The sequence below is a fragment of the Sciurus vulgaris genome (assembly GCF_902686455.1).
Source record: "Sciurus vulgaris genome assembly, chromosome: 6".
NCBI lineage: Eukaryota > Metazoa > Chordata > Mammalia > Rodentia > Sciuridae > Sciurus > Sciurus vulgaris.
This window is the reverse complement of record NC_136466.1, coordinates 157705840-157720295: the sequence shown is the minus strand read 5'-3', so window position 1 is coordinate 157720295 and position 14456 is coordinate 157705840.

Here is a 14456-nt window from a genome sequence, read left to right as displayed (position 1 = left end):
GATGGATTAGGTGATCTAAAATGACAGCCTATGAGTGACAAACCAAGAAAGAGAATACAAGTCTTCAGTCAAGGAGGTTTCTCATTCCACTACCATGAAATGCAGAAATAATGTTCCCTCTACTTGGACATCCAAGGAAGGAATGGTGTCAAGGTCACCTGAGGCAGGTCACCTGGCTGACAAAAGAGGTACCTGCCCTACCTTGCTTGGTAAATGCATTGTCAACAACAACCCCAAAGTCTTAGAAACCTGTATTGTCTGAAATCCAAGAAGGATCAGAGGCCAAAAGCAGAGACCAAAGTGATGACATAACTCTAATGGACATTCCGTTTCTCCTGAAAAATGTTGGAAGAAAGCACGTGTATGTGCATTCACTTGCACAACTAAAATGTAAAAATTGAGTTAAGAATAACCAGATTTGTCTACCTGAGGACTGGACCATTTTGATAAAAGCTCTGAAAGTTAAGATTAGGCAGAAGTATTATTATCATGTCCCTGTAGACATCTGAGGAGGTGTAACCTGAAAAAAAATACTAACTAAATTTTACCAGATTAACTTAATATTGTAGGCGCCCCTAGGAATTCATGAAGGTTTTCAGCACTGGTATTTAGAGCCCAAGACTTCTAAACTGTCCTGGAAAATGAGAGTAATATCTGTACACATTCACTCCTTAACTTGTGCTAGAGAGGGTCTCTCAAGGAATGAGACATCATAACCTTGTGTACTGTATGATTACACGAATGGTGTGAATCTACATTGTGCACAACCAGAGAAACTAAGTGATGTACCCCATTTGTGTACAATGCATCAGAGTGCAGTCTGTGAAAAATAAAATAAATAAGTAATTAAAAAAAAAGATCCCCTCATTTTGCAAGTGGCTATAAAGGCACAGTTTCAGGATAAAAGAGGGAGTCTAGAGAGGAGAGGGGAGGCTTAGATCTAGAGACCCTGACTCTGTTCTCTGTTGTATTTGTAGCTGTCCAACAACTTGGACTGGGAACTTCCTTCTTCTCCCAGTTCTGGCCAGAGCTGCCTAGGTTACCCCATCTAGTAGATTTTTGCAAATATTTCTTGGGGGGGGGGTCTTTGAATAATGGTGGTTCCATTTACAAACCTAAATAAATCCCATTTCAACCTAGTACATTACTCTAATATGCAGGCATTTATTTATAAATTATATATGTAGATATATAGACATAATAATCGTACATATTTATGGATTACAGTGAGATGTTTTGATATATGTATACAGTATGTAACAATCAAACCGATATTTAGCATACATATTGACACATGTGTTTATTATTTTTTGTGGTGTGAGCATTTAAAATCACTTCTATTTTGGGATACTCAATACATTGATAACCATTGTCAGCCTACTATGCAATGGAATGACAGAATTCATTCCTCCTCTCCAGCTGTAACTTTACCCAGGTTGAGTATTTCTCTCTATCCTCCCTTTCTCTCCACCTACCCCAGCCTCAGGTCAGCAAAATCATGTGTTATTTGTGTTTCTGTGTCTGGCTTATGTCAGGTCAGGCAGTGTCCTTCACGTTTGTCCATGTTGCTGCAATGACGAGACTTCATCTTTATGGATGGGCAGTGTCTCACTGTGTATGTAGACCACGTTGTCTTTATCTCCACATCCTTCGAGAGAGACACTTAAACGTTGATTCTATCTCTTGGCTATTGTGAATAGTACTACAATGAACTTGGAACTGCAGACATTTCTTCAGCTGATTCATTTCCTTTTGATGAACACCTACTAGTGGAATTGCTGGATCATGCGGTAGTTCTATTTTCAAAAATTTTGAGTAACCTCCCTAAGTTTCTTCTTTTAAAGTAATTCAGTGAACTACCTTATTAAATAAAATTTATCTCATTGAAATAACTATTACAAATACAAAAAAAGAAACTTACTAAAGTATTAAATAACCATTTTAAATATAAAATATGTAATATGTAATGATACGGTTTGAATCTTAAATGTCTCCCACAGGCCCATGCACTGAAGTCCTGCTTGCCAACCAAAGGGGCTACTGTGAGGTGGTGGACTCTGGGAGGTGAAGCCTGGTAGGAGGAAGTTCGGTCATCTGGGGTGTGTCCTTGAAGGTGATATGGGGATGCTGCTTGTGTCCTTGAAGGTGATATGGGGATGCTGCTCCTTCTTTTGCTCTCTTTGCTTCCTGGCAGCCGTCCTGTGAGCAGGCCTCCCCTTTCACTCCTGCCGTGATGAACTGAGTGGCCACAGGTCCAAAGCAACAGGGTCAATTGGCTGTGGACAGAACCTGGAGCCAATATAAGCCTTTCTTTTCTTAAGCCTCAGATCTTTTGATGGGGACAGAAATCCGACTAACATAGAAACTTATTAAGGAGAACCTTCGTTATCTTGGATATTCCAAAGCTGTGCACAGATGTAGCATAATTTTTACTTACCACTCTAAGTTTAACGAGTCGATTGTACATTTTAAATTGACATTACAAGGCTGTTGCTTAGACAGGCTAAATCATTATAAGTATTTGAAATGTTTGGTCTGAAAAGTTTGGCATGAAAAGCACATTTTATATATATATATATATATATATATATAATTTCACTTTTACCATAAATAATATACTAGGGTTTTGATGTTCCTAAAGTTTTCTTTGACTAGTTCTATGATTTCCCAAGGTTAAATGATGCTCCCCTATTCCCCTATTTATGGAAGATAGTAACTTCCCTGTTATTTCAGTTGCTTAGGGTTACTGGGATTCTTGAGGATGATCGTGGTGGGTTTCATGGCGCCCTATGTTGGAAATGTGTCATGGCCTTTAAAACCTATAAAAGGTGGGTCTCCTTGGTCCTACAGTTCATATTTCTGGCTTCAAGTTGTACATATTCCCTAATTCTTCTTTTTATTCACAAAAATCTGCAAACTCCATCCAAGTTGATCACTTGGCGAAAATTAATAAATTTTTTATATCTAAGATTTGTAAATAAAGGTGCCATAAACATGAATTGGAGAAAAGATAGCCTTTTTAACCAATAGTGCTGGAAAAACTGATTATCCGTATGTAGAAGAATGAGGCTGGACCCTTTTCTCTCACCCTGCACAAAAATCAACTTGAAATGCATTAAAGACTTAGGAATGAGAAAGAAAATACGCCACTCTTAGAAGAAAACATAGGATCAATGCTCCAACATACAGGCAGAGGCAATGACTTGCTCAACAGTACTTCTAAAGCTCGGGAAATAATGCTGAGAGTTAATAAATGGGATGGCATAAAACTAAAAAGCTTCTGCACGGCAAAGGAAATGATGAAGAATGTGAAGAGAGAACTTACAGAATGGAAAAATATCTTTGCTAGCTACTCTTCTGACAGAAAATAGATAGAGAATTGATATTTAGAATATATAAAGAACTGAAAAAACACCCCAAAAATGACCCTATTAATAAATGAGCACATGAATTAAATACTTTACAAAAGTAGAAAAATAGGTCAACAAATACATGAGAAATATTCAACATCATTAGTAATTAGAGAAATGCAAATCGAAACTACACTAAGATTTCATCTCACTCCAGAATGGTGACCATCAAGAATACACACAACGATAAATGCTGGAGAGAATGTGGTGGGGAAAGGAACACCTTTACACGATTGGTGGGATTGTACATTAGTACAATCACTAGGAAAATCAGTATGGAGTTCCCCAAAAGACTAAGAATGCAACCATCACAGGACCCAGCCATACCACTCCTTGGAATTTATCATAAAGAATTGTTTTTATACTATAGTGATAGATGCATGTTCGTTTACAGCAGAACAATTCAGAATAGCCAAACTATGGAGCCAGCCTAGGTGTCTGTCAATGGATGAATGGATAAGGAAAATGGATATATACACAATGGAGTTTTACTCAGTCTTAAGAGGAATAAAATTATCTCATTTGCAGGAAAATGGATGGAACTTGAGATCATTGTATTAAGTGAAATAAACCAAACTCTGAAGGTCAGGGTCATATGTTCTCTCTCATATGTGGAAGCTAGAGAGGAAAAAGGAAAAGAAAAGGGATAGTTGGCGGGGGCGGGGGGAAGCTTTGTAAGTATATTTCCTCTCAATTTATTAGAACCATTGATAGACTCTTATGATATTTAAAATTATGTTTTCTATTTAACAATACAGATATTTTCTTGAGGTGATTCTGCTTTCTTTCATGGTCACAGAGCTTTGATGAATATTAAAATTGTAGGGTTTCTTAATGGATGCCCATTGGTTTTAAATAACTATTCCTTGAGTTCCTGGTACAGGTCAAGCTTGGTTCCAGGTGATTTGAAATATCCAAGTGAATCAAATGAGCAAAGTGGATGACAAACCATAATCATAACACCTTAGTGGTTTGTATAGTTTCCCTGAAGCGACTAAATCCTACGGGAAATGAAACAGTAGAGTAGCACAGGAGGAGGAAGGACAGAGGCTGGATGTGAACAGGGTGGTCTGGGAAACCGTCATTGAAATGTGGTGATTGGAGCAAAGGTTTGAAGGAGGTGAGGGAATGAGCTCTAGAGGAGAGTCTTCCAGGCAGAGAAAGGACCTAACCAAGGTGTAATGAGGACAGCACTATACTGGGTCTGGGGAGACGGGGAGAGCTCTAATGGGAGCCAATTCAAGTAGGGCTTTAAAAATGTCCCTTCAAGAACTTGCTTTTCCTTAGAGGGAACTAGAGAGCCATTGTAAGGTATTGGGCAGAGGAGCGACATGATAAAAAGCATGTGTTCAAAGCCACGTTTGAATAGACCTTTGGGGGACTATATGAGATTCAACAAGAGTCAGTAATTCTGGGTTGAGCCTGAATGGTAGCATTCAAGATGAGGAGCAATGGTTAGGTCCAAGGCAGCCTTTGAAGGTAGAGTCAAAAGCATTTTTTTTTTTTGCATTTGGACAGGTAATATGGAAACATCACTATAAACTAATAGTTCAGTAGAAATGCAATCTATAGAAAGAAATTCCAGAATTAATCCAGAGATTTCAGCTTTCTAATGAAAGGACCCAATTGCAGTGTATGCAATTTTACATTTTACTGATTTACATATTGTCATTTTACTCATGGGAATGAATGACACAGCCCTTATGATGTGCACCCAAGAGTTAGATCTGAAGGCCTCAATAAAACACAATCATATTCCACAATGACATTGTCATTTGAATGGAAATGGAGCCCATCCTCAGCGCTCTTTGGAAGCAGTTCACCCCTTAATTTTCATGACTCATACAGAGGCAAGATAGTTTACATCCATACATGTTTTCCAGGTAACTGACTAGGAATATTGACCTAGAAGTAATTTTAAAATATAAATATATATATTTATATATAAATATATATATTTATATATATATATTTATTTATAAATATATATAAAACATATATATCTATATATATAAAATAATGTATATATATTTTCTTCTGTGGTAAGAATACCTGCTAATTAGTAAAGAGATGTAATTGTTTTAGAAATATATACAGACAATCTCTGGCTTAGGATAGTTTGACTTCTGATTGTTTGACTTTATAATGGTGCAAAGATGATAGGCATACAGTGGATACTCTTCCTTGAATTTGAATTTTTATCTTTTCCTAGGCTAGTGACATGCAGGGTGATATTCTTTCACGACGCTGGGTGGTGCAGACAGTCACACCTCCCAGTCAGCCCCTCGATGGCAAAGATAAACAACCCAGGTTCTCCTGAGCAGCCAGGCCATGATGTGTGGTGGGTTAGGGGTACTCATGCATTTTCAACTTATGATGCATGTATCCGGATGTAACGGATTGTAAATTGAGGACTATTTGTAAGGTGGAAAGGGGGCATGTCATGTTGTTTTGCCCAAGAATTTCCCCACTCAGTGCTGTCAGGGGAACGCAATCAGGCTGAAACGCTCCTACCTGCAGACCTTTCAGGAAATTCCCTGGGATTTCATCACTGGGGCATTGCTGGGATTGCTCCAGCCACCTCTCAGACTGTGATTAATTTGGGCTCTAGTCACGATTTGTTGGCTTGGGCGGATGGATTTCTGAGTGCCAGCAGAAGTACCGCAACTGAGCCTCTTTCAGGCAAGTGATGCCAAGCGAATCTCGGGAAGCTTCTATTCCACTGGACAGAGAGCAGCTCAGCAAGGTCTAATGTGGTTCCCTCTCCTCAGGCCTTCAGACTCTCTGCTCCTGACCTGGAGGGTTAGATGCTCTTCGAAATAGAGTATATTGATCGATTTTCTCGGCAACAAATGCTGAAGCCCTGTCTGCTAATGTGACTTCAGAAGGTTAAATATGGATTTTGAAAGAATTACCAGCTGCCCACAAATGTTTTATAATGACTGAATTGCAGACAGAGAGAAGGAAGAAGCTCGGGGGCAGGATTTTGTGTGTACCTGTGCATCTCTTAGGCATAAGTCATGTCCTTTGTATTTTATCTGGCTCCACAATATCCTGGGTTTTTCATTAGACAATGTCAGCCCCAGAAAAATAGTACAAATGGGATAAAACAGAAATTGTAAAGGAAAGGAAAGCAGTTCTTGCACATTTTCTCTATTATGCCTGTATTAATCAGCAAGTCTGTCATTCTCCCAGAGGGCTCAAGAGGAAGGTGGTGGAGAGAGAAGAGAGAAGATGGGAGGAGAGCGAAGCAGAGGGGAGAGAATGAAACTTCCTGTAGTGGGATGCAGTATTTAAATTTCTTGATGCAAAGACACTAGAATTTGGCAATATGTTACTCAGCGACAGATTTAGAAAGTTCTTTGTCATTTGATCTTCAGGCTTTTCCTCCTTTTGCTTTTTATACAGAGCGTAGGCAGTAAAAATAGTTGTGTTGGTTTTCATTTTGAGTCTGGTTTCACTTCTTTGTCTTTTATGTGGTGGTAAGCTGTAGTAGGCTTGAATTTATAGAAAATACCTCAAGGGAACACTTACAGTCTGCCCTTGGAACATTTTCTTGGTTTTTGTTTAATAGAATTTGTGTGAATATGGACTGATTCATATTCAAGTGAGTTTTTGCTGACCATGGCAGTCTTGGAAAGTCTGGGTTTAAGTTGTGGCTGTTCTGTTGCCTAACTGTGTGACCAGTGATAGCATTATGTCATCTCTCAATTTACAATTTTTATATATATGTGATCTGTTGAGTTCACAGGACTGTGTAGGAGTTGTTTGGAATGTTTAAGAAAAATAGTGAGTTAGTATATTACAAACTAGAAGGCCCACCAATGACTAGTTACTAATGTGGAACGATTTCTACAGTTTTTGCATGCTATTATTAGGAGAATATCTTTTTGAGAAAAGTTCTAAAATTGAGCTTGGAGCTTTTCTTGGAAAATGGAGATGTGCAGACAGACTAAAAATGGAGGGGGAATTTTTCTAAACAGGCATATGGATAAGTCGCTACCTATGAGATATATCTATGATATTTCAGGCTGCTGCAAGTGATTTATTGTGGTGCCTATTTTTCTGCCTCTGCTAGTTTGTGTGCAAATGTAATGTTAGCCCATAAACATATAAGCGTGAATTATATAGGCAATTAAAGGCCATGAGACTGAAAGGTGATGCTGTCCCAGAGGTATAGTTTTGCAGGATCAGATTTCCATTGTGTGTGTTCCTTCCCAGAATTAAAAAGCAGCACCCCCGCCCCTAAGCACACACTATAAAAGTAACACTGGACTGACTGTGTGGCTTAGAAAAGTTTCCCTTCTGCTGGTTATTGGGCGGGGACCAAAATGAAAAATGAAATATTGCTGTCCGGACGAAATACCTAAAAGCATACCATGTGGTGCCACAAACAGCAATATGAAGTTTTGCTGACTTTTCTCTGACTTCCTTTAAAGGGCAAGGCGATGACAATTCTTTTGTGTTCTGTCAGTTCTGAGGGTATTGCGGATTCTCCACAATTACTCATCTGTCGATGATGGTTTCATATCCATGACATGACAGAGCCTTTGAATGGTGGAATAGATTTGAATCATCTGTTATTTGCTTCCCAAATAAAGATTCAGGTTTTGCCAGGTCTGAGGGAACAGAACATCCAGAAAACAGGAGAGTGAAGAATCATATTCATTTCATAGATGAATGACATTAATTACAGAAGCAGTGAGTGGAACCAAATCAAGAAGGTTTATTTAGTTAATTTTTTAATTTTTTTTTTTTTTTTTTTAGTGGATTGCAATTTATCTAAGGAGTTGGGATGTCTGTGAATTTCAAAATATCTTTGAATAAACTGCTTGTGGTTATAACTCAGCTACAACACTTCCTCGCTGTGACACACTGTGACACTTCGGGGAAGGTTGCTTAGTCCCTCAACCTCAGTTTCCTCATTTGCACAATGAAAGCCCAGCTGTTGTGAGGATTCCATAAATTACTCCATTTGGGGGGTGCCTGAAGGCATACCTGGGGCATGACACCCAGAGAGACAGCTAGTTAGTATTTAAACATTTCAGAAAAGCCATTGAAGCAAGGAAATCTCCCTACATACTGAAATCCCTGTAAAGCCACAACCAAAACAATAAGCTCAAAATCTTCTGTTGGCGGTTGTGCGATGGCATTTGGCACAATCATTGTTATGCTAATCGAATTGCTGGGAACAAAGGGTGTTGTGCTAGATGAACCCAGGTTTCATTTTCGCCACATCTCAGCCATCACTTTGATTTAAAGAGGGACATTGATGCCTGGTAATGCAAAACAATCCTGATTTGTAACAACTGGGCTCCAAATTTTACAAATGCATTGAGTAAGATGGGCTTGCTCCCGATCCCCATTAGCCAACTCCTGGTCTAGAGGCAGCCTCTGCCCTTGCACCTGGCAGGTGACCTTGCCTCTGGGTCTCTGTCTCATGCGTGGGGCTGATGTGGGTGGCTCTTTACTTCTTCCTCTCTTCTTTCCTTTATTTTCCCTTTTCCTCTCTCCCTTCCATTTTCTTCTTACTTACATGCATTTTTTATTCTTCTTCCTATCAAGTCTGAAGTTTGCCAGAAGAAGCTGTAGGTAAGCTGTAGGTATCTGCTACCACCAACCAAGGGACAGAAATGGAGATTAGCAACCTCTTACTAGATAAAGGAAGGATAGCATAACTTGGCCTTTCTAAATGTTAGAGTCCCTGCACTTACCTTTTGTTTGAATTAGTCATTGTTTCCAGTAACTACTGAGCTTAGAGTCCTATTGCAAATAAAACTTATTTACATTTGTAATGCTTATAGACTTTGAACTATAAGTGGTCATTTGACCTATACAAGGGATTAAAAAAAAGTAGTAGTGGATGTGCTTCTGTTGGGCTGGGGTCACAGAGTTATTCATGTTCTGTGAGAAAATGAATGGAAATGTCAGTAGACATAATTATCACAAAACCAAGAGGGACTCCTGTGCTTTAAAGCAATGGAACTGAAGTTAAAAAATGTGCCCACAGGGTGGGACCCCTGAATGTGGAAGCAGGGCAGTTAGTGAGGACCAGAGCGCACTCACTGAACTGAGTCTGCCAGCAGAGAGCGAAGCATTTTCCAAAGAACAGGTGACCAGGACTCACCCAGCCGTGCAAACAGATCAACTTTCTTTTCCAAGTGGAGTTTTAACACAGAGCGCAACCACAGCGACTCCCTGGATGTTGCCGTTGTGAAAATAAAGGGAAAATGATGATGAAAACACCTTGAAAGAGCTTTTCAAGATGGAGTCAGGAGGCCTGGAGGGAGCAGGGCTACTCAGGATTCCAGCTCCTGCCTGGAATGTGAACTTTGGTTTCGTTTTGCTGCTTTTGACTGCAGACATCTGGGATGACTGTGACTGGATAATGACACTGGGCCCAGAGGCTCAAGATGCCTATCAAGAGGTCACTGGGCTCCTGCTCTACGGACCCATCTGTTCTGCTTACTTGTTCTGATTTCATCTTCTGTGGGTCACTTGGCTCCTGTTCCTTCTCAACGTTCAATAGCCTGTGTAAGTTCTCATTTTTCTTGCCTTCTTCACAACCGTGATTCAGAGCTTTCTGGACTGTGACCTCTGAACGGCAATTCCTAAGACCCCAAATAAAGTCCATTTTTTTTTTTTGCTTTTGCAGTTTCTGGGTTCGGAATGATTGACACCACAGCCCCTCCTGGGCGTGATGGCGTGTCTTTCTCCTTTGCTTGCAGCACTGCTATTGTACACTTCATTCTCTAGTTAGGCTGGCTGGCAGCTTATCCTGTGTGCGGAACTTCCTCAGGTTCTACAGTCGAAAAGTCATGTTTTCTGTGCTCTTTGTCCCTAGGTCAAAGGGTGCTTAGGTGACCACGGATTTCACCATTTTGGGCTGAAATTAGAATCGCCTCTATCTTGACCTCAAGCTTCTACTGGCATTTCTGACTATCACAGATCTCAAGACCTGTATGCCAGACAAATTTTCCAGTAGTGGTTTTTCTATTTCCCAAGGTTGTTTAAGAGTGGAAATTGATCAAGATATCAGACAAGCTCACAGTCCATTGTGATGCTCTCGTTCTTTCTGATGCACTGAGAACTGGGTCTTGATACATGTTTTTCACCCCCTTCTCTTCCTTTAGGGCTACCACTAGGATGTGTGGGAACCTAGGAAAACATTTTTGTAGGCCCCTTGTTTATATAAGCAATTCTATCTGAAAATACTTTGCAAAATTTGCAAACAAATGTGAGGTTTGGTAATTTGCCACTGAAGATTTAGAATGCTGGTTCGAGAGAAGGCGGGGATGTATTTGTGTATTGTCTAATCAGAGCCCTTGATGATTCTTCATCGTATTCAGACATCATCTCTCTCTTTTCAGAGCCAGTAATAACCTCTTCATGTTCTCTATCATCAAGTGTGCTGTACTGGGTAATTTCATCTCTTTCCTTGTGAGAAAAAGGTAACAATGCTATTCTTATTCCAGTCCATAGCTAGTTACAGCCTCACATTATAGAAACAGTATCGCTCTTCTTGACTCTGTTTCCTGATGCCTTTTATTTCCTGCTGGCTACATCATGAGGCTGCATCATCCATCTTGCTAAGTGAATACTGGCTTCCGATGCCTCCTTCAAAGGTAGTTCCTGTGCTTCTGAGAAGATGACCACAAATGTGCAGGGTATGCAGGAAAATGTGAGTGATCATTTATTTTATGATCATGTTAAATTTATCTTTTGGAACTTTATGGTATAAACACAGAATCGCACATCTTCCAACTCTGTGCTCTCTTGAACTCTTTAACCTTCAATCAGAGCATCCCCACAATGATATTTCTTTTCATGTTGATTGAACCCCTGGTTTCCCCACACCGTCACCAGTAGTGAGAGGTAGGGAAGGGGCTTGCAGGTGATATAAGGAGAGTGGGAATCCCAGACCTTCATGTTCTCAGAACACAAAGCCGACACATTCATTAGAGGCAAGAATGGATATAAATGGATTAGAAGGACCAAATCTCTTGGACAAATCTTGGACTGGTAGAGCTAACTCAAGGGACTATTACATGTGGTGCAGACCCTGCAGAGGGAGGAGGGAACTTCCCTGGGTGCAGCAACAGGGGCACACTCGCTGAAGACCACCTGTCACTTCGGGTGCAGTAAGTAGACCAGAGGCAGCATGGTGAGTGACTGAGGATGCAGGGGACCAAAAATGCAGCTCAACACCAAGGGTTGGCCATGAGTTGTTGGAAGTCCAGAGTCCCAAACACAAAATGGGACACCATCTGGCAACCCAGTCTCACACCACCCCATGAAAGCAGCTCTGAGCCTGTCAGCAGAACTGATCCAGTCACTGGACTGCTTTCCAGAACTGGCGTCCCGCCCTGGGGCCCCTGGATGACTTTGCAGGCATGAGTTCTGCAGTTCTTTGGAGCATTGTTAGTGGGCAGGAAAGAACTGTAAATCCTGCAGAGGAGGACTGGGTGCATGTTTGTCCCCATCCAGACTCAGGGAACCCACCCACATAACACCTAAAGCTCCTGCCAGGCCAGGCACCAGAGGATTGGGGGCAGAGGTCTCAGAAAATGTCAGGGGGGCATGGATAATTCTGGGTCCTGGAAGCATGAGGATTGAGGCAGGAATCTCCCTCCTTCCAATCCTCCCTCCACTCCTCCTATCCTTTCTTGCTTCCTTCTAATCACAGAGTTCGTATTCCACATATTAGGAGAATTTCAGGTTAGAGAATTAAGGGAAAGCTTTAGCTAGATCTAGGATGAGTGGTGTCCCTGCGAGGGAGAGAGACAAGGTAAGGTTAAATGATCCAGAACTTGTCTTTGGGTATCTAAAGTGGATGAGAAAATGCTATAGAGAATCTGAGTGAAATCATCATCATGGCTATATTTTTGAAACGTAAGGTAAAAGGCCTGCTTTATTTTGATTTAAACATGTCCATATTTCTACAGTAATCGTTACTAGGAGCATCGCAGGAGGCCATGGTGCCTGATGATACAGGCCCTGCAATTAACCCAGGATTGTCCCTTTACCACCTGGGTGATCTTGGATCAACTGTGTCAACTTTTTTGTGCCTCAGCTCCCTCATCTGCAAAAGTCCATAACAACAGCACCTGTCAGGAATACCTCTGGCTGTAAGAAATGGAACCGTGAACTACAGTGTCTTAAAGAAGTCCCAAAGCAGGTGTAGCTGATCCATAGAGTCAGAGAAAGGAGGCTTTCTGTATCTTCTGTTTTTACCCCACTTTCTGTGTTGTTGCACTTTTTATGCAAGAAGAGAAGGAAAGAGAAATGAGGGAATTATAGCTAAGTTGGGTTTTCTATCAAAAAATCCAAGCTTTGCTGAAAGTTCCATTAAGCAGAAACTCACTTATGGAACTGAGTAGTGTCTCTCGGCCACCTTGATTTGAAATTTTTGAAATTATATACTGATCAATTAGAACTGAATGTATTTATGGATACAGAATGATGTTATGATTTCTGAATATAAAGTGTCCAAATCAAGTTAAGCAACCCATCCATCAGCTCAAACATTTAACATCAGCTATGATAAGAACATTTGAGATCTGCTCTGTAAGTGACATTGAAATGTAAGTACTTGACTGTTAGTTGAGCGTATGCTAGGCAACAGATCTGGAAAAGCATCAAACTTACTCCTATCTAAGTGGGGCTTGTACACTTCGATTGCTATCTCTCCATTATTCTCTCCCCCAGCCTCTGGTAACCACCTTTCTACTCTCTGCTTTAACAAATTCTAATATTTTAGCTTCCACATAGAAGTGAGAAATTCTGTTCAGCTTATTTTACATAGTACAATGTTCATTCCTCTTCTTTATTTCCCACATTTTTTAGTACATTATAGTTGTACATAATGATAGTATTTGTTCGTACATACTTTTATATGTACACAATATAATGATATAATTTGACCAATCTTTTCTCAGTATTTCCCCCTCCCTCCCCACCTCCCTTCCTGACTCCCTTTTTCTTTATTCTACAGAGTTTCATTTGATTCTTTTTCCTCTCTAACATTCACATATGAGAGAAAACGCATGACCCTTGACCTTCTGAGTTTGGTTTATTTTGCTTAACATATTGTTATTAAGTTCTATCGACTTTTCTGCAAATGACATAATTTCATTTTTTTTAAATGGCTGAATAAAATCCCATTGTGTTTTTATGCCACATTTTCCTCATCCATTCATTTGTTGTTGGATACCTAGGCTGGTTCCATAGTTTGGCTATTATGAATTCTTCTACTATAAATATTGGTATGCATCTGTCACTATATTTTGATGGCTTTAATTCTTCAGGATAAATACTGAGGAATGGTATAGCTGGCTCATATGGTGTTTCCATTGCTAGTCTTTTGAGGAACCTCCATACAGATTTCCATAGTGGTTGTAGTAATTTTATAATCACACCAACAGTGTAAAAGTGTTTCTTCTCCCCTCAGATCCTCTCCAGCATTTATTATTGTTTATTTTCTTGATGGCTGCCATTTTGGCTGGAACGAGAGAAATTTTCAGTGTAGTTTCGATTTACATTGCCCTAACTGCTAATGTCCTACCCCGTGTTTGCAAATGACAGAACATCTTCACTTTCTAAGGTAGAATAATAGTCCATTGTGTATGTTGACTGCATGTAATTCATCTGTTGATAGTTGGGCTGACTCCATAACTTGACTTTTGTGAATAGTGCTGCCACGGACAGGATTGTGCAGACATCTCTTCTACACAGACTTCGAATCCTGCCTGAATTTGAGAGGAGAAGGAGATGCAGATTTAACTCAAGTCAGATACTCAATATTCCAGGAGTTTCTCTGAATGTTGAATGAGCTAACAACTGTAGAGTTCTTTAAAAATTTGCAAGTCTTAAAGCTTAGCTTCTTACCATGATTGGTAATATTAAGAAGGAGGTCAAAGTATTTTTACATATGTATTTAAAGACACCATCTGTTTTGGAGATGTTTTTAAAAGCTATGGAAATAGGAGGAAAAGGAAGAAGTCAATGACGGCCTTTACCATTCCTCCCCTGGAAAAGGTTCAGAAG